General features: G+C 42.4%; 1 protein-coding gene and 1 non-coding gene across 5 annotated transcripts in view; one reads left to right on the top strand and one right to left on the bottom strand.

Moving 5' to 3' along the window:
• The window catches only part of RAP1A (RAP1A, member of RAS oncogene family), a 95,984-nt gene that overhangs the window by 65,182 nt on the left and 9,951 nt on the right, over positions 1-20,851 (bottom strand). The gene's annotated exons all lie outside the window — the stretch shown is intronic.
• Positions 10,664-10,735, top strand: TRNAA-UGC (transfer RNA alanine (anticodon UGC)). Its single transcript has one exon. It is a non-coding gene; the product is annotated as a tRNA-Ala (tRNA).

The following is a 20,851-nucleotide window of genomic DNA, read 5'->3' as shown; positions in this document are numbered from 1 at the left end:
ACAAGAGATGTACATTTTAAAGTGACTGTTTGCACATTAAATAACACTTCCATTAAATTGCCAGGGCTACGAAAAACACCCCACAACAAATAGACATTTTCTCACTTTCCCTCAGAGACAAAGGCAGATTCTTGAAGCATTACAACACACCTCATTCTGTATATTTTTGCATTGGAGTTCCAAACAAAGTTAAACAAATCTTTAATCCTCAACAAGTAAATGCCCTGCATTCCAGATCCAGAAGTTACCATGACCCATTTCCTGAAATACAAATTCTCCTATTACACACCAGTACTAATCCACCCATTACGAACAGACTGTCATTTTCAAGGCAAACATTCATTTATGAGCCACTGTTACAAAAAGCTTCTCCCAAAACTCCATAGTATTTTTTACTGATAAATCAGGGTCTTGTGGAAGAACTCATTGACACAATAAAATGGCAGGCAGCAAATCTGTCTAATGATATCCCATCACCACCCTTTTGAACTGCAAGTGTCCATTTAATCACCAATAAGGAGAATGCAACAGCACTGATTGGGATCAAAGTACTCAAGTGTCTTTGAAAGTTGCATGGCAGGGATAGATTCTAAGCCCAGAATACTGGGGAAATGAGCAGCTGCATCTGTCAAAGCAGCTGCTAAAAGTCTAGGTCGTCCCTCTGCACCACAATCTGGCAATCCTATTAAGGGCTACCCTTTAAGTAGAGGTAGTTATAAACAACCTCATCCTATGCAGCTAAGCTGGTGCCAAATGTATTGCTCTGCTTTCTTTGGACCACATCAGCTAGGCCAAGAGGGGGGTCTTGTTGTCGAGGAAGCCCAGGACCTCTATACACACTACCCAGGCTTGCACCCCAAAGAGGTCACTTCAGTGGTGTTAATGCATCAAAAGCAGCACAGGAGGCAGCAGATACGTGTTACCAGTGTCTGCAGCCACAGCAGGTGCTGTGATTCTCCAGTGCTTTGACCTCAACCCCAAAGGCGCAACTCTATTATCTCTGAAGACAGTCGGGTGCCTACCTCATCCTATACCTCATGTTAGTTGCTGTAGCACAAGCTGTAGAGGTGAGTGAGGCAGAAGTAAGCAATCTGAACCCCTCTTAATATATATAAATATATTGCCAGCAGCAATATTTGCTTTTGCTGGTGTGCTTCTGCAACGATCCTGTTGAGTTTGGCCTGCTCCAACTGCTTTATGATGTTGCAAACAGAGCTGCTGAGTGGCTCCTAGGCGTTGCTTCTTTCCCTAACAGTAGCTGCAGTGTAAGAAGAACTTTTTTGTGAGTACAGCACAAGACTGCAACAAACCGAGACTTGATCAAACAGGCATAGGAAAATCGGGGAGTTGATTTGTACACTGTCACAGTAAGCAGCAAGACTAATTATAAAACTGCTATGAGTTAACAGCTCTTTCCATAATAGCCTCATAAAGCCACCTGCTATTCGTATAGCCACATTACAACCACATAACATTTTACTTTCAGGGTTTACTTTCTTCTATAAACCTGCTAGCGGGAAGTGTCCAGCACTGTCCGGGAATTCTACGGACAAGAAAATAGTTTTTTTTTTAATTTTGTTGAGTTGTAGGACACACACAACAACTCAAGACTCCAACCTGATGCAGAGGGGGGGGTTATGTTTAATTTGGGCTAATTTGGTCCAACATCTTGATTCAAAATGGTTTGTGACATCCAGTTGTAAACAAAGACTGACCCCTCCACATAGGGAACCTTGTGCCAAGTTTCTTACGGTACATTGAGAGGCATCCAAGTCGGTGCAGGTTGGAACTGTCACACCAAATTTGGCAAAGTCACCAAAAGCGGTGGTATCTTCAGAAGTGTCCAAATTGGCACAGCTTGGACCTGTTAGGTCAAAAAATGGGCAAAGTCACATCAAATTGACATTTCGGTATTGACAAAGACGACCGCCCCTGCACCGAGAACCCGAATGCAAAATTTGGCAACAATATCTTGAGAGGTGACCAAACCCATAGAGAACAGGTAGATAGACAAACTACAGTACTTTCCAAAATACATAGTAGATACACTGTTCCTATATATTATAACTACTAAACCATTTAGTTCCAGGGAGACTTTAAAGTGCTATACTTCAAATTCTTCAGGTCAGAGTTTACAAATGCTTTCAAAACCATGAATTCAAAACAGCTCCTTGACATTCCTATGTTTTTATTGTGAAAGATCACTGCAAGGGAGCAATATACCCTTGAAAAGAGAAGGGCACACCTTTATGGGAACTGCTCCCAGTTGGGCATTTGAAGACCAAACCAGGAATTTGTGAATTGAGCACCATTTGATTGTTATACAAAGTCACATAGAAATGCTCTAATCAATGGTAATGGAATAAAACCTCCTATTGCTGCAGTGCTTAAAATAATTCAATAATGAAGCTGTAAAGCAAGACAGTCCATTCATTTACTCTGAAGAGAGCGTTTCCTTCTTTCTAATAAACCTATCATTGCAAATTTATTACATACATGTACAGTCATACTTCGGGTTAAGTACGCTTCAGGTTGAGTACTTTCAAGTTAAGTACTCCGTGGACCCTTCTGGAACGGATTGATCCACTTTCCATTACTTTCCATGGGAAAGTTCGCTTCAGGTTAAGTACGCTTCAGGTTAAGTACGGACTTCCGGAACTAATTAAGTACTTAACCTGAGGTAAAGGTAAAAGGGCCCCTGACCGTCAGGTCCAGTCGTGTCCGACTCTGGGGTTGCGGTGCTCATCTCGCTCTATAGGCCGAGGGAGCCAGCGTTTGTCCGCAGACAGCTTCCGGGTCATGTGGCCAGCATGACAAAGCTGCTTCTGGCAAACCAGAGCAGCACACGGAAACGCCGTTTACCTTCCCGACAGAGGGGTCCCTATTTATCTACTTGTACTTTGATGTGCTTTCGAACTGCTAGGTGGGCAGGAGCTGGGACCGAGCAACGGGAGCTCACCCCGTTGCAGGGATTCGAACCGTCGACCTTCTGATCAGCAAGCCCTAGACTCTGTGGTTTAACCCACAGCGCCCCACTGTATAAATAAATGTATGAGTGTATTATGAACATTCTAAGCTACTGAATCAGTACATGTTCCATTTACTGCCCAATTCACACAACCAACCTAACAGTCAAACAGACAGTCAAAATAATTTTCACATAAATTACCACAATGGGTGAATATAAATTACCATTCCACCTGCCAGACATCTGCACCCAAATCTCTGATGAAATCCTTATCATCACCTGGCAGGAGGATACAGAACATCAACCCTAGGATGAGCGATAAAATGCTACTACTAAATTATAGCTACTACAGTACTAATATCTAAGGACCAACTTGAAGGCTTAAGGCTTGTGATTATGCCCTGCCACATGCTAAGTTGCAGGTCAAAGTCCAAGGGCCTGGAAGCATCAAGTAACTCAGTCACAACGTGCTAGCCAGCCAGTTTCTATGCTCCTTGCATCTGCCAATAGGCGGGGAAGGGGGAAGAAATTCACACACATCTCGTGCTTCCTATGTTCAGTAGCACACATGAATGTTCCAAGTATGAGCCTTGCCACATACATGATAGATGACCTCTGAACATTTAATTCATCCCCGAAGTTATCCCACATTAAAATATAACCAAATTGTTTCCTCAACATGGGATTATTTCATCCTCAACCATAATCCTTCTGTGATAACAAACAAATCCTAAAATAGGCATAACACCAGACAGCAAGTTTCCCGAATACTCAGTTGTGGCTAGGGCCCAAATTCCGACTTTAGGCACTCCCAACATAAAATGTTTGCCTTCTCTTTTAAGCAGCAGACTCTGTGTGTCGTATTACAAGTTCCTTTTGAAATTGTGCTCATTCCCAAAATTTCCTTTCAAATAAGGTTTGCCCTTCAAAAGCAGGAACAGGCAGAAACATTGGGAACTGACTCATAGAGTGTCATATTGTTGGTCTATCTAGCTCAGTACTGCTTCTCTATGCTGACTGGCAAGGGCTCTCTAGGGATTCAGGGACATGCCAATTCCCAGCGTTCTTGGAGGTGCCAGGGACTGAGCCTGGCACATTCGGCATGCAAAGCAGGTGCTCTGCCAGAGTTATGGCTCCTCTTTGGATCCAGCCCAGTGCCTCCTTAATACTACAGTAATCAACCACCAGCTCTCAGAAGCAGCAATGCTGTTTCAAGCCTGGTGACAAAACGTCATAGAGCTTCTATGCCAACACAAATATTCCCACAAAACAATCACTTCAACAGGAGAACCTTACTGTCTGAATCTGAATCATTGCCAACGGAGTTGTTTTTGCCAACAAGCTTTCGACCCCAACCAAGCAGCACTCCGCCACAGGACAAACCTACATATAGTTGGAAGATTCACAAACAAGACTCTTGTGCCACATCCTATGCTAGAATCAAGAATTTGTGCGTACCCTGCCTCCTACACGCACACGCACACACCTGCGTAGGGGGGCACCCCTTTCTTTCCTCCAACTATTCATCTGTGGGGAAAAGAAAGAGGAGTTAGGTAGCCAACGTGATGCTCTCCAAGAAGATCTGGAGGATGCTGCATTGGAGAAAGAGATGGGGTGCCAAAGAAGCCTACATCACATTACTAGCACCAACCCCATTCAGCAGCAGCAGCAGTGTAATATCCTTTCCCCTCTCTGACCTTGCAAAAGATGAAAATAAGGTAGCTCCTGCTGCATGACAGCCACTTTAAAAAAGCTATTTCCTTACATTGAAAAATGTAAATAACAGCAACAGACAGCTTTTTATTTTTAATGACACATCTTAATTAAATTATTATACATCTTAAACATAGTATTTGTGTGCATCCAGGAAACACTCCTAGATTGGAAAAAAAGGCGAAGGCAAGGAAAATGAAAACCAATGAATTTTCAGTGCACTCATAACCTTCCCCATGTTGTTGGCTGAGGGGTGGGGGCACACAGGTGTCTCCCCAAGCAGTAAGGAAAAGCAGTGCTGTGGGGAGTGTGTGTCTTCCACCACTGTGGAGGTTCAAGTTTCACCCTAGTGGGTAGGAAGCTGTTTCTGACCGGGGAGAGCCCCCAAATGGAACATTTCAGGGCATGGCACTAGAGGATTTTAATCCACTGGAGATGGTGGAGGAAAAAGCCACAGGGAAGCTTCCTCACCTTCTGGCTTGCCTGGCACCAGTGACAGAGCATTGGATATAGCAGTGGGTTGTCCCCCAACCCCCAATGCTCTTGGTCAAGAGCTTGGACTTTTTTATATAAAAAACCACACACATTAAGGCAATGGGCTGAAAATGCCAATGATGTCCATTTTAGGGCATTGGCATGCAAATAGCTCCACACTCCTTCCCAGATTTCAACTGTCATCGTTTTTGTGATTTACATCAAGCAACACTTTTCCCAGGGTCTGATGAGCACAGACATAGGGATGGGGGCACTTAATCCAACTTTCAAGTAGATAAACGCTACAGCGGGAAGGTAAACGGCGTTTCCATGTGCTGCTCTGGTTTGCCAGAAGCGGCTTTGTCATGCTGGCCACATGACCTGGAAGCTATACGCCGGCTCCCTCGGCCAATAATGCGAGATGAGCGCGCAACCCCAGAGTCGGTCACGACTGGACCTAATGGTCAGGGGTCCCTTTCCCTTTACCTTTTAACCCAACTTTCAGCTCATCCTGCAGTGCCAATTCAGCTTACCAGAAGGGGGAGTTTGTCTTCCATGTGATTACGGTAAGCCTGACCTCTTACCTATGAGAACAGGCCAAGATTGTTTTGGCACCCAAACCTCCAAGTTGTTGGGCTTTACATGACCATCTCTCCCACTTCAGGCATTCAATGGGAGAGAAGGAATGGATGACATTCACCATAAGCACACCTCAGTGGGCATGAATGATCCTCACATTATTATAGCCCATCTAACGCTCTAAATTGCAAGAAACACAATGTGGTCAGTGACAAAACACTGCTGTTGGAAGGCTGGCAACTACATACTGTAGTACCTGAGCATTTACTCCACACTCCTGCTGCTGCTCCTCCTCCTGCTGCTGCTGCTGCTGTTACCACCACAAAGTCACTTGCCTGGGAAGGCCCATATTTTGAATCCTTTTTATTACTTCAAGGACTACATAGCATTGAGCTCCTCTTGCAAAACACTTTAGGGAGTAGCCCCAGCTCTTTTGCCTGCCTGCAGTTACCAGGTAGAGGACTTCTAGCATTCGGCCACATAGAATTTCATTTTTATCCTGCTAGTGTACATTTACAGGAAATTTAAGGCATGTGTGCCAAAACAGACAGAAGAAGAGGAAACAGCACGTTATACCCGTTGCTCAGTATAACAAAGCACAAGTTCATTGGTGGCTGTGTCTCCTCTAAATGGACAGAGGTTATTGGCACTTACTTCAACATGGCTGTGGGACAGGAAGGATAGCTGCCTACCTAAGTCATGCTTTCTTTCTTTTTCTTGGAAAGGAAACTGGTGGTAGAGAGGGGTAGTGGTGGAAGAGAGACAACATTCTTTTGTTGTGCTGATTAAGAAAAAAACACACAATAGAGCTACTTTGACATAAAGGAAGGACTGCTTGCGAACACTGTGGAAACAGGTGGTCACAAGAAATCACACCGTTCAGAGAGAACAGGCGCACATGACTAAATGTCAGCTTCAGCTGCCAAAATATATAGTTTAACACACAGCTTCTCATAGCACAGAACTGCAAAGTTTTCAACACAGGATGCATTACAAGGTGGAAAAATTCCCAGTAGCCCTTTCCTCTTCCATTCCTTTGGGGCGAAGAAGGGCCAGACCTTTCATTTCCCCTTCCTACGGTGCAAACACAAGCTCCTATATGAAGTCAATAGTCCTAATTACAGAGTGGCAGGCATGGAGCCTTCTGGTGAAATATCATGCCACCATGCTTCATGGATGCTACAATGGAGAGAATAAAGACAAAAGAATTAAATCTGTTTGTTTTATTATACTATCAATCTGTATCCAATGTAGCATTGTCCCATCTTCCCAATGGGAGTCCCTCTTCCAATCTGTTCTGGAGGATTGGTGGTGGTGGGGGAAACAGATTTAGGGAGCACATAGAGGGAACGGGGTGGCGAGTCCCATTGCACAAACAGAAATCCTTGTTCTGACAGTAGGACAGATACTTAGTGCTACACTGAATGCAAGCCTTTGTTTGCAGTAATGAATTTTAATTGTTTTTAAACTGTGTTGATGGCTAGTTTAGTATTGCAAGCTGCTTTGTGGAGGCTTTTTGCTGCTTTGAAAAGCAAAGTACACATTCCTCAATAAATATATTAAATATATTCCGCTATGAATCTCCTTTTCCATCCACTGTCATGCCAGGTCTGCATATATCCTGCCACAGACCATATGGAGAAGTACTAAATTTGTCACCTTTCAAAAATGATTATCTTTAGTCAAGAAGGGAACAAACAAAACTTAGTGCATTTTTATCTCTAAACTGTGTTGGCAGAGGATGAAGAGAGTTATAGTCCAAAACATCTGGAGCACACCAGGTTGACACAGGCTGACTTAAGATTTTCCACTACTTGGTTACTGCTCACAGGCTGTTTGTCATTTCGCTGATTACAATTTGTGATTTATGTTATTGGAATCGTTTTTATTTATTATGGCTTGAATCTTAACTAGGACTCTGCAAACATAAGGGCTCCTTCCTCCCATTCATGGATGGAGCTGAAGTCACATCTATACCTCACATTTAAAGCAATCTTATACCAAGAGTTGTTTTGAGACCCCCTCACAAAGCTTTAATTCCCAGTACCCTTAATGCAGTGGAGTCAACTGCATATTGATGCTAACACATTGTAAACGCATAAAATGTGGACCACATGTTCTTGTATTTAAAAACTTACATTACAGCAACTGGGAACTCTGATTAGAACAGTGTAATGCAAGACATTAGTGAAGCATCATTATGCTGGTGCATTCAGTACCCAATACATTTTGAAAGGTGAGCAGGCACCAAATTTTAAGGTGGCTTTCTCCTTCTTCAGCTTGCATGTAAGATCAAGACAGCAAAGAAAGGCCATGCTACAGCCCCCCCTCTGTATTCACAGTTCAAATTTTCGGCACCACTCACCCACACCCGCCACAGTCACTTACAACGGGAGATATTACCTAGCAGCCTCCACTTGCAGATATGCACACATATCAACTGCCAAGATAGGGATGTTTCTGATCCTGGTGGCCCAATTGATGGAGTTGTCACTAAAATTCTTAGTCTATCACAGCTGACAGAAAGCTACTTTAAAATCAAGTGGAAATGCTATTCAGAGGATGACAAGGGTGCATTTGACAATGGGAGGGCTGGAGGGATCTGAAGAGACCTTGACAGGCTGCTGCCTCTAACTGAAGAGAGTGGGTTGGGAAAGAGAGACAGTGAGAGCCTAATATTAGGTATAGATTTGTTAAGCTGAGCATCAGACAGCTGCAAAAAGAGATTCCGTTGAGTGTGTGCAATACTCCACTCCTAAGAAACAATTGTCAAGAGCTGATGAGTCAAGTTTGCTTGCTTTGAGCCTCACATGAACCCAATGAGCTTACAGCAGCCTTCCTCAACCTGGTGCCCTCCAGATGTTTTGACTACAACTCCCATTATCCCCAATTATTGGCTATGCTGGCTCTTGCTTATAGGAGTTGTAATCCAAACCATCTTGAAGGCTGGTTCACAGTTTAGGCTTTCATGTGATCTGCTTTAGTCTGACCTATTACTTTCAACAAACTGCATTACAAGCATTGCATGTTTAAAACTAATACAGATCTGTCTTGATCAAGTAAGGGTTATCCATATACAGAAAACAGGCTACTCAAGTAGCTCAAATTCCCCAAGCGCTGAAGCCAAGCCTATGCCCATATAGAGGCAAAAGCAAGGCTTTTAACTACTGCATATCATTAACTATCTGCCTAGAGCATTTGCTTGTGTGTGTTTTATATATTTCTACTTCACATCAGCAGCTAGCTTTTGTCCTCGTCTCCAATTAAGAGTTCTCCAGGACTCGAAAGCTTGCACACAATTTTGTTCCATTTTGGGTGGCATAGGAAAGGTATTGTCCTATATACAAATCTGGGTTTTTCTTATGGGCCAACACAGCTTTCTTCGCTTTTTGTAATCTTTGCTTTGGAAAACTTTGGGGCTAGGATGTCTCGAATGTGGCCCAGCTTTCTAGAGCAGACCTTAAGTACCTAAGTAACTATACTTAATGACACACAGTCCTTGGCATGGGAGGGGGAGAGCATTGCTGGATGACTAAGAGGAAATGGAGAGCTCCTTCCTGGTTGCTGATTTAAACTCCCGGAGCTACTGATAGAAGAATCACTATGCTAAAAGGTGAATCTTGTCAGGGGAAACTGAGGTTAATTTCAGAGCAGCAAACAGGACAAAAGGAAAGGTCTGCCATGCACTTGACAATCATTGAATCTTCAGCAAGACATGCCTAACATGCCATAACAACAACAACAACAACAACAACAACAACAACAATTTATTATTTATACCCCGCCATCTGGCTGGGTTTCCCCAGCCACTCTGGGCGGCTTCCAACAAAATATTAAAATAAAATAGTCTGTTAAACATTAAACACTTCCCTAAACAGGGAAAGCATGGGTTCCCATTTTCCCCACCCCAATCAATATATATATATTGGTGTGTAGGGACTCTGTTAAAGCCTTAAGAAAGTGAGGACGACCTATTGCCTTCTGTGTTCTTAACTGACCTGTTAAACCACAAAATGAAGCACTGGTTTCAATTTAAGAAGCATGCTGTTGCTCTGGTCATCCCACAGTGCTTGTCTCCAACCCTTCATCTTGGGCTTAAAGAAAGGGACAAAATCAATTGACGGAACTTTTGCATGTTTAAAAGTGCAATGAAGGTCTTCAGGGAAGACACAGCAAGTTGACAATCAGATTGTCAGATGACGCTTAGCAAACAGCCTGCAGGAGAAGGCAGGCAACTGAAGTGGAGCTGTGTCTTTGCTACAAGAAGAAATCCTGAAATCATGAGCCCAAAGCGGTTTCAAAAGCTCCAGATTATAATCCTGGACTGTGCTTTCAAGCATGTTCCAGATGGCTGACCCCACTACTTGGAGGGTAAGAACACCCAGGCTGATGAATTACCACCTGGATTGCTGCAGCTACTCAGTTGCAAGGCATATAGCAGACTCTGGGACACACAGGGGTGGGGCAGAATGGTTTTGCACTATTCCAGTGTGGTTTCAAACAATTTTACTTACTGTGCTGAAGTAAATATATTATTCAGGCTCATTCCAGCTCTTGCATATAGCACTAAGCCTGGAAGCTATGGCCCTCCAGAGGCTATTGGACTCTAACTTCCATCATTCCTGATCACTGGCTATGCAGGCTGGGGCTGACTGGAGTTTGAGTCCAGCAACATCTAGAGCACCACACCCCATCCCTGAGCTATATCATTTTGTTAAGGCAAATCTGGTTCCCGCTCCTCCCCACACACAAAAAAAGCTGCCCACTACTCTCAGCAAAAGAAAATCTTGTTTCCCCAGAGCGGAAAGTCCTATAACCAGATCCTGCTCCACAGACCCCAATATTCATGACACATAACAAAGCAGAGCAACTTCTTGAATAAAGAACCTCTTTCACAAACTTATTCTATACATCCTTGACATTGGGGAAGGGGCTGTAGCTCAGTGCTAGAGCATCTGCTTTGCATGCAGAAGGTCCCAGGTTCAATTCCTGGCATCTCCAGGTAGGGCTGGGAGAAAACCCAGCCTGATCCAGCATCCTCTGCTCCTGTTTCAGGAAAACACAAGTCATGGAAAAGCAACTGAATGCCCAAGACCACGTGGTCCAAAAAATTCCTCCACATTCCAGAGTCACTTTTATATTTGGATCAAGAGGGGGCCCCAACAAAGCTTTGAAAAAGGCCGTTATCCTTATCCTGTCCTAAGTACACATTAAGAGCCCTATTGAATCAAACCAGAAGTGTATCTAGTCAAGTACTTGTGTTCTCACTGTAGCTAGCCAGCCAAGGCTGGCTCAAGACATTGGGCTGCCCGAGTCCAAGGACAAGATGCCCTTCCCCATTCCACATACAGAAGGTGGCCTGACTAGTAGTTGAGTCCTATTTCAATACTGGCGATGGGAGAGTGCTCTCCACAACAACAACTTGGAGCAGCAAGCATGCTTAAGGGAGTGTTGGGCAGGCCACATGGAATATACAGCTCTGTCCTCCAGAATATTGCTCCCACTTCCTGCTCCCCAACATCTGCTACCTAAGGCAGCTGCCTCAAAACGGTAGGGGTAGTCCCGCAACCAGATGCTTAGGGGAAACCCGCAAGGAGAACATGAGCACACTTCTGCTTTTGATGCCTTTAACTGGCCTCTGACACTGGAGATAAGATAGCCATCATAATTATTAGCCACTGACAGACGTACTCATGTAGGATGAGGATAATTCCCCTTTTTAAATCTGTTAAATTGGCAGCCAACATGGTGCCATTTGCTCTGCTACCCTAGAAATGCCACAGGAAAAGTGATGCTAGATTCTGGGACCACCATTTTTATTCGGTTTTGTCTAACAGCACTCCTAGGCACACCCAACCGGGTTGTAGATTCACCTACTGATACAGAAACCTGGCAATCGCCTGGAGTTCACCACCACCCCTTCTAATATATATGCACCTCACATATAACCTTGGATTCCTGTGCTTTTTACGGCACTGACATTCAGAGCTCCACTGCCTGATGATTTCCAAGGAACTTTCTTCAAAAGGAGGAACATGACTAAACTCCCAGCTAGCTGAAGTAAAAAAAGAACCTACAAAAACACACACAAAAAGAACTATTTGCTGGCACAATCTGTAAAGCATTCTATTTTGAACATCCTTTAAACAAAGGAAATAAATGCTAAGAAACAGGGGGCTGAACCTCCTGGCTTTCATTTCACCTTTCTTGGCAGCTTTATCCACCCATCAACTTACACATATCACACTGACTTACTTCTTGTTTTACATTATTTTTAATAAGTCATACTTTGTCTAGGTAGCCACCAAGGTGGTGTTGACACCTGCTTTCAAAACCTCCCACCCATCTGTACAGGCTGAGCCATTTACTATGGCTAGTGGCTGATGTAAATAAAGATTCTTCTGATCTGCTGAACCATTCTTCCTTGTTCCCTGCTCTTTCATTTAAATATCTCTCTAAAGTTCAACACTATCCAATATAAGAAAGAGGAAACAGTCTAGGGAGAGATAAACAGAAGGCAGAAGGTACGAAATTTCAGTAACTGGCCTTTGCATTCAGAAAGGTCATTATACATGCTTCCAGAGAGATTTTATTCAGTAATCCTAAAATGTAACATCAAAAAGGCTTCAACCATATCTCTCTTAAATATCAATATTTAAAGTTTTAAGAATGGCAGAGACAAGAGAGAAGGAAAGCTCAGTGTTATCATCTTCAAGTACTGTAGATGGCTCTGAACCACAATGGTAGACAGACACCCCAGAATTTTGTAAGAAAAGCTAAGAATGTCAGGTTATCATGCAACACCAGAAGCTTCTAAGTAAGATAGTATGATATGATAAATTCATAAACCTGGTGCTATTACAACTTACATAGTTCAGTGAAACACCTGCCACAGCAATGACAGAGATGTGAAAATGTGACAGAGGGCTGTTCTATGATTTATGGGCATTTATGGTCCAGCCTAGGAGCAGAAATTTTCCTATGCATTTGGGGCTCAGATACTACAAATCAAGTGTCATTACAGCTCACCTTGTGAGTACTCACAGCTCACCCTTGTACTCTGTCTCAACTGAGTTCCTTACAAATTTAGTAGCTTCTTGGCTGAACATCAACTCCCGAAGTCACTCTCAGTGATCACATGCCAGTGGTGGGTGAGGCCAGAGGCAAGCAAGGATAGAACAAGTTTACATCCATACCTCTATCCTCCATCCAGACAAACCTGAGTTCAAAGATACATTCAAGTGAAGCAAAACATTCAAGGAGAGTGTGTAACAAGGCTGGAGAGCACCCCAAGGGACAGCGAAAGCTGGGTCTGAGACTGGCCACCAGGTCTGAGGTTCCTCACCCATGACTTAAGACTGCCCACATCAGGAATAGGGAACCTACGGCCCTCCAGATATCGTAGGACTACAATTCCCATCTTTCCTGGCCATGAACCATGCTGGCTAGACCTGATGGTACTTGGATTCCACCAACATCTGCAGAGCCACAAGTTCCCCATCCCTGATTTACACACACTGAAGAGGCTAAAGTCATATTCATGCAGTACTGTGCCTAAGTGCTCATGCTGCTCCAGTAATATTCTGATCACATGGGGCTGCCAAGATTGCATAGGCTACTGCCCCTTCCCTTCTGAGCTGCTGACACAGCCAAACATAGTACCTCTGCCATACAAACACTACAGTAGCAGGATGGTAGCCAGTCACAGCAAGCAGCAAATACACCTCTTTGGTAATACTGGAATCCAACCTAAATACCGCAGACCTGTCAGGGGAATTATCAAGCCATTGCTAATAGACTGGGGTTGGGTGGGGAATAACTTCAATTGAAAATAAGCAGGACTGAAAATAAGCAGCTTTCATTTTCCCATTAGAAAACCTTGAGAAAAAGTCACATTTCTATTTTTATTGGTTGGGTCATTCGTGCCAAGCTCTTTAAGTCTATATTTAAAGAAAATATTTCAGAGTGAGTAATAAAGTAAAAGACTAAAATATGGCCAGGACTTTTTCCCTATTTGAAGTTTTTGTCTTTTATCAACTTAAGACACCATACCAACAACAACGCTATCTGAAGAAGACAGAATTGCTAAAGTTATCTGTGCTTTGCTAGCCTGCTGTTTGGATTACTGCAACACATTATATGTGTGGCTGCCTTTGAAAGTGGTCTATGTCCATATTATGCCAGTGAATGTCATCTGCACTGGCTTCCAGATCCTTTCTAGGCCTGATTCAAAATGTTGGTGTTAACCTTTGAAGTCCTAAATGACTTGGAACTATCTTACCTGAAGGATAGCCTCCTCGCATATATTCCTTCTGAGACTTTAACATCCTCTTCAGAGGCCCTTGCCATGCGGCCTCATCCAGTTAGGTGAGGCAGTTGGCTACAAAAGAGGACCTTTCCAGTAGTTTATATTTTGGTATGAGCTTTCGTGTGCATGCACACTTCTTCAGATGTATCTGAAGAAGTGTGCATGCACACGAAAGCTCATACCAAAATATAAACTTAGTTGGTCTTTAAGGTGCTACTGAAGGAATTTTTTTATTTTGCTTCGACTCAGACCAACACGGCTACCTACCTGTTACTTTCCAGTAGTGGCACCCTAGTTCATGAATTCCCTCCCCAGAGAATACCTTTCCCACCATTTCTAATCTTAATAACTTTTTGTGCTTTTCGAATACCCTACTGTAATCTTTTAGTTATTATTTTGGTTCTAAACTGTTGTTTTTATTCTGTTTTAGACTTCCTTTTTGTACAGTATTTCATTTGCCTTTTTGTTTTAGATGGTTACTGTAAATTATCTGAAAAACCTTGGTTATTGGGTGGTATGATATTTTATAAACACATACCTAAATAAAAATACTCATTGTATATGTTCAAACTTTTTACTGGCCTAGTCTGCGAACAAAAAAGATATATTGTGATATTCTAATTTAGTCTCTCATGGACAAATTCAGAATGTCTTAGAACAGGCTGTCAAAGGTCTGGCAATAATTGCTTAAGTACACTTGAAACCAGAAGGCTCAAATTCATTTTTGCTTGCAATCTAAACTTTGCATCCATCTTCAAACAGCAACAAGAACTTGGGAAGTTCCAATCAGAGTCTCGCTCTTTACACAATACAGTACAAGCCAACAACCTTCCAGACTGGCAATTTTTACTTTACACAGCTAGACTGGAATCAGGGACACATGAAATGTAATGGGAATAGATGTACGGAATTGTTTAAACCAACCAACCCTCTCCCCCTGTCCCCCCACCACATAGACATACACACACCCCAGGCATGCCCAAGAGTTACAGGCAATACCCTTCAGCAAAGTACGGTAGTTGCTGCTTCAAAGCAAAAGGCATACTTTAGTCCTTAAGTCAAAATACAGTGTTCTGCATAAACAGACCAGATGGGCTGCATGCTTAATGATGGTGGAAAGGCAGATAGTTTACTGCAGCTTTCATATATGCGCTGCAAAAAATGTATGAACAAATGGCGTGCTGTGACAGGTCTACCAGACACTTTGAGAGGGAAAAACCATTCGCCTTCATGTGGATTTTGATGCCACGGTTAATACAGTCTCTGGGGAGGTGTCCAGAGTTTGTGTCCACAGTGATTCATGCGCTGGTAACTTCACGTTTAGACAACTATAATATGCTCTGTGTGGAGCTTCCCTTAAGGCTGGCTCAGAGGCTGCAGCTGGTGCAGAATGCTACAGTTCAGGTGCTGAGTTCTGCTCCTTACCAGTCAAAAATCATGGCAGTGCTGCAGATCCGAACTGGCTGCCTATTAGTGACTGAGCCAGTTTTTAAGCTTTGTTACCTGAATATAAAGCCCTAATCAACTCTGGGCAAGGTTACCTGAAATACCAACTTCATCTCTGCAGCCTTGTAATGGCATTAAGAAGGCTGACAATTAGCCTTGCCATGGCCTGATGATTATCAGCTCATAGTAACTCAGAGGTGAGCTTTTTCCATTGTTGCACCAATGTTGTGGAATGCCCTTCCAGTTGAAATGCAAGAGGCAACATACTGGCATTCCACTTACTTTTGAAGATGGACCTATTTACACAGGCACACCCATGAATTCTTGCTCTGTATCTGCCTCTTGAAATTGCTGGATTGTTTTAATGGGTGGGTAATATTGTGCATTTTAACTGTGGATCTTAACGGTTCTGCTCAGTCTGGTTTTTATATTCTTTAAACTGTTTAGATATTTACTCTAATGAAGCTTTGCATTGGTAGATGATACTATAAGCCATGCAAGAAGAAGCTCCTTCCCTCCCTCCCTCATTCCCTAACACACACTCCCTGGGAGACAGAATCAAAGGTACTCAGTATTCTTTTTTGCATCAGTCCGTAGCTTTTTATTATCAGCAAGACCTTCACAGTAGCAAACTAGGAACCAGGAGGCATGAGTTCATGTCTTGTACCGAACAAAAAAATGGTTTACATGCTACCCAAGGAGTATTTGAAAACAAAAGTCTGCAATGTTTTCTGGCCATTGGAACATGGCACTTTCCCACACACTCTAAAATTGCGAGTCCTAAATTACTTGCTTAAATTACAAGTGGCTCTCTTTGCAGCTTGACAGGTTGGTCCCCTGTCTTTGCTCAGCAAGCTCCTGCAATCCTCACCCACACATGGCTTTTGGAGGACTGCAAGGAGGAATCAGATGTCATTTAAAGTTTGCACAGAATGAGGCTGGGCCTACACCTCCAGCACCATTAGGTAATAAAATGGCATGGACTGTATGTACTTCAGATGGAAGATACCAGTTTTGAATGTTCCCTGCTCTTCCAAACACCCCCCTCTCCCAGCTAGATATTTGGGGGGAGGGGGGGGTTAAAGGGCAAAAGAAACTCAAACAAGCACAAGTCTCTGAAACTAGCCACGTGCAGAGAAAAGGTTCTCTCCCAGCCCTCTGTCTGCAGTGCTGATGTTTTATTTGCTGTTGGTTTTTAGCAGCACAAAGAAGCATGTGAGAATGCGACCCCACATCTGTGGTCTGAAGTGGTGAAGCTCATCTGCATCTGCAGCATCTGTAATTGAGGGTTGGAAGTACAGCAAGGTAAGAACAGGCTCTGTGCTCCCATGTCCCACTAACCTAGTAGCTGAAATATTTTCTTCCACTTCTGAGAAACTAGCATGGCATTCCACTGCACAGAAGCTTCCAAAACATACCTCAAAGGCCCATCACCATGAGTTTATGTAACTTTTGCCAAACTTGCTGAAAGAGCTGGGTCGAAGATGCCTGGGATAAATGGACAGAGTGACTTTGGCAGCCTACCCTTAAACCTGTTAGGGGAATTAATCTGGCACCTCATCTTCAAACGAAAAAGAGAAGAGTGTGCATTATAATAAGGCCTCTTACAGCACAGAATAGTAAAACGCAAGTTCTTCTAAAGGATGCAGACACAAGAATGCTTTACTCAGCTCCATGGCAATCCAAAATATGAGCCTTAATGACTGCTTGCTGAATGGGAAGTTTAGCAATTCAACACTACATTTGCCACTTGATGGTGGCAGCATCCATTTATGACTTCCATTATCTGAAACAGATAAAACATAATGAAAAGTATTTATATTATTATCACCACCCACCACCTGGTAGCTGCAATACAATACTGCCCAATAAAGGTGCTTCACACATTCTCTTGAGAGTCAGAGCAACAAGACTTAAGAGTATTGCCTTGTAGTGAAGTATATGCATGTGTGAATCAGATCTTAGATACACTGGAAGAGAGGTGAACAGAATATTTCAACTCCCACTGGAACACGCATCATGCTAAAATTACTGGATAAACTTGAAAAGGAAATAGGAAAAAATATTACTGTCTATCACAACACAAGGCTTCCTGTTACTGATTTTTGAGTGGAAACAGATAACTATTCATCCCATGGTGACTGCTATAAAGCATACCCTGGCAACAGAAAGCCAATTTCCCCCTCTTACAAGTTAATAGCTCATCATTTGGGAATCCCCATTTTTTAAACCTGACAATTCATGACATTTCTTATTTGTACCTCCAAGAGATCAAAATGTTGGAGGAAGGAAAATTAAGAGCCACCCAGTTCCACTCCTTCTGCAAGCCAGTTTAATAATTATAGGCTAGCTACCTCTTCCTCATCACATTCCAATTTTGTTCCATATTACATTTTACATAAATTGTAAGTGGTGACACTACCCAAGCCAGATAATTCTGTCCATCTGACATAGATCAGAACAACAGTGGCTTATGGCGAATGCTATTGTAGCGATCTCTAATGACTCAATATCACACATTCCAGTCTCTTGTGCGTTTTAAATCTGCTGATGTCTTAAGAGCCATAGTTTAACAAAAGCTCTTCATCATATACTTCTGTTAATTCTTCTCCTGAAATTTTGTCATGTGTCAAGTCAGCTGTCTTCCTCTTTTGAGCTATATTTCTCCCTTCGTTTTCATTTTTTTAAAGTACATTTTTCTGAGCTACAGGGTTAGCAAAAACAATTCAAAACAAGGAAACACCACCAAACAGCTGTTTTTATGAGACGTGGAAAATCTTTCCACTTTGCAAGAGTTGCATGGGAACAAAGATGTTCTTTTTCCAAAGACCTGTCTGACAGAAAGGTAACAAAAGATTTAGAAAGTATTATATCAAAGTTAAAATGATTCTTGCCCTTATCGTACCATTTTATATCTTACAGTACTGTCTTTGTAGTTTACTATCTACACGCAAATGAAAGAAGTGTGCATGCACACGAAAGCTTATACCCAGAACAAACGTAGTTGGTCTCTAAGGTGCTACTGGACAATTATTATTTTTCTCAACTACGTCAGATCAACACCTGAATCTAGTATCTACACAAATATCATACTAATGAATTAGTACAGATTAGTTGAATTTGTTTCTATGTCTGAGTAGATATAACAGCATAATCCATCGAAAAAACACAAAAGGCTTGAACAACAAATTAGTAAATTACCATATATGTTATTCAGGGGGCTATGGGCACCCACCCTCTCTTCGTACCCCCTAGACTAGACCACTGCCCTCATACACAAGAAATAGAGGAAGTGCATGCATATTTCACTTTTCCAAGAGTTCCAAGTAAAAGTCAGGCACGGTAGAGTTAATCTGAGCCTTGGAAAGCACAGAAAGCTGACAAAGGAAGTGGGAAAGTGTGTGTCTTTCTTAACTTTATCTTTCTGCACTATGTACTTTCCAAAGGAGAAAGGGGTCACCAGTCCTCAAGACCATGGTGGGAGTAAGGGGGAATCTCAGAGGCTTCATCAGTGCCAGGGGAAGACCTCATAATTTAACATGTGAACACTTCAGAGAACCCATTTTCCATCGATGGTTAAAATATACCATGAGAAGGGACAGGCCTTCAATACAGATCTATTAGTTATTTTCCCCTCCAATTCCCACATAGAAAAATAAGCTAAACATACCTGCTTCAGTCATTCTACGCATTCAGCGTCTCGCCCCTTCCGCCACAAAAAACCCAACATGACATTTTGTTAGTATGGCACTCTGGTAACAAGACCACTTTAGTTAAACGGGAAGATGCCTGCAATATTGACAGAGTGAGATCATAATTCTCATAGCCTGAACAAGACACTTAGGTAAATATTTCACCCTGTCACATGTCTCAAGAAAGTTACTTGAAAAACAACAAATTATCCAACATAACTAAATTACGATAACATAAAATGCTTGGAGCAAAGCAAATATGTCTGAAGAAGGTGAATTTAAATCCTGCTTAGACCAATGCCAAAGGAACGATGCACATTCAGGAACCATATCTATGAACACAGTATCTTCACAAAACTACAGTATCAGGGTAATTGAATTTAGACCTCAATTTATCTCGTCTTCAAGTCAATCGAAGATTGAGCGAGGCAAAAGCCAGTCTCCGACACCTCTGTTCTTTAACACATTATCAAAGCCGCACCAACAAAATAAATTATTATTGTTTCAAGCAGGAGCAAGCAGTGTTAAGTGCAGAGAAGAAAAAAGCTAGCGTCAAGGCATTGTAGTGGTACACCTCTGCTCCTGGGTGCCACTTTAAAACGAAGATCCTCAAAGCAATTTACAAAACGCTGCTTTGAATTGCACTTGTGAGAAAAGTGCATTAAAATTACATGGCAGTTAATAAGGTGCCACTGAAGGGCTGCTTTATTATGCTGAATAGTTTCCACATTTGGCTAACTAAAATAATTTTAGTGAAGGTTTAATTTAACACATAGGAGGTGACAAACTAAATGAACCTAGCTAATAAGGCAGCAAACAAAACAAATGCTGCTAAAGCACCCTGAACTGCACTGTACCCAACGTAAGTCCACTTTCTTTAGTTATCAGGTTAATACATAATGCAAATTTTCCCACCAAGAAATTGCACACAAGAAACTGGAGCCAAATCACCGGATTTCAGATTAGAATTGAAATTAACATCTAAGTGGGAGTAACTTCACTGAAGCCACAAGACTTGAAAGCAGAATTACCACTAAAGAACCACTTGTTAAAAGGCAATTGGGGGGGGCAGAAAGAATAATGGTTATTATTAAATATGAAAGGGTTGCATTCACCAACATTTTATTCAGAACAGCCCCACTGAAATTATTCAGGTCTACTATGAGTCTCACGCACACTGGATACAACCCATAGTATTCTGACTTCTCACCTGCAAAAATCTCAAACCCCTGGTATCTTTTTAAATGGGCATTCTCATAACCAAACCAGAATTTTCTATAAACAGAGTGCAATTCTGCCAGTTATGAACATACAGCTGAAGCGATCTGCTAACTCATAACTCATGCACAATGCACAATCTGCTAGGACAACAAGCTCATATTGCACACAGATTATGGATTCTGAAACCATCAACCCAGTGCACCAACGGAGGTGCACCTATCAGGAGCCAAGTGAAGCTGCAAGAAAACCAGGCCCAATCCATTTCGAATTGTTAAGACTGAAAACTACCATCTTAGAAAAGTCTTGCAAATATAGGCTTACAAAAGTTACTGGCTCACAAAACATTTTACGAGTTGGCTTGTTAGTCATTTGTGGTAGCACATCAGTGGCCTAAGGAGCCAACTCTCCTGTCATTTACAGGGAAAGGATGCTTAAAGCCAGACTTAGAAA

This window comes from Zootoca vivipara, chromosome 7, assembly GCF_963506605.1.
Source record: "Zootoca vivipara chromosome 7, rZooViv1.1, whole genome shotgun sequence".
NCBI lineage: Eukaryota > Metazoa > Chordata > Lepidosauria > Squamata > Lacertidae > Zootoca > Zootoca vivipara.
This window is presented reverse-complemented; position numbering and strand designations above follow the sequence as displayed.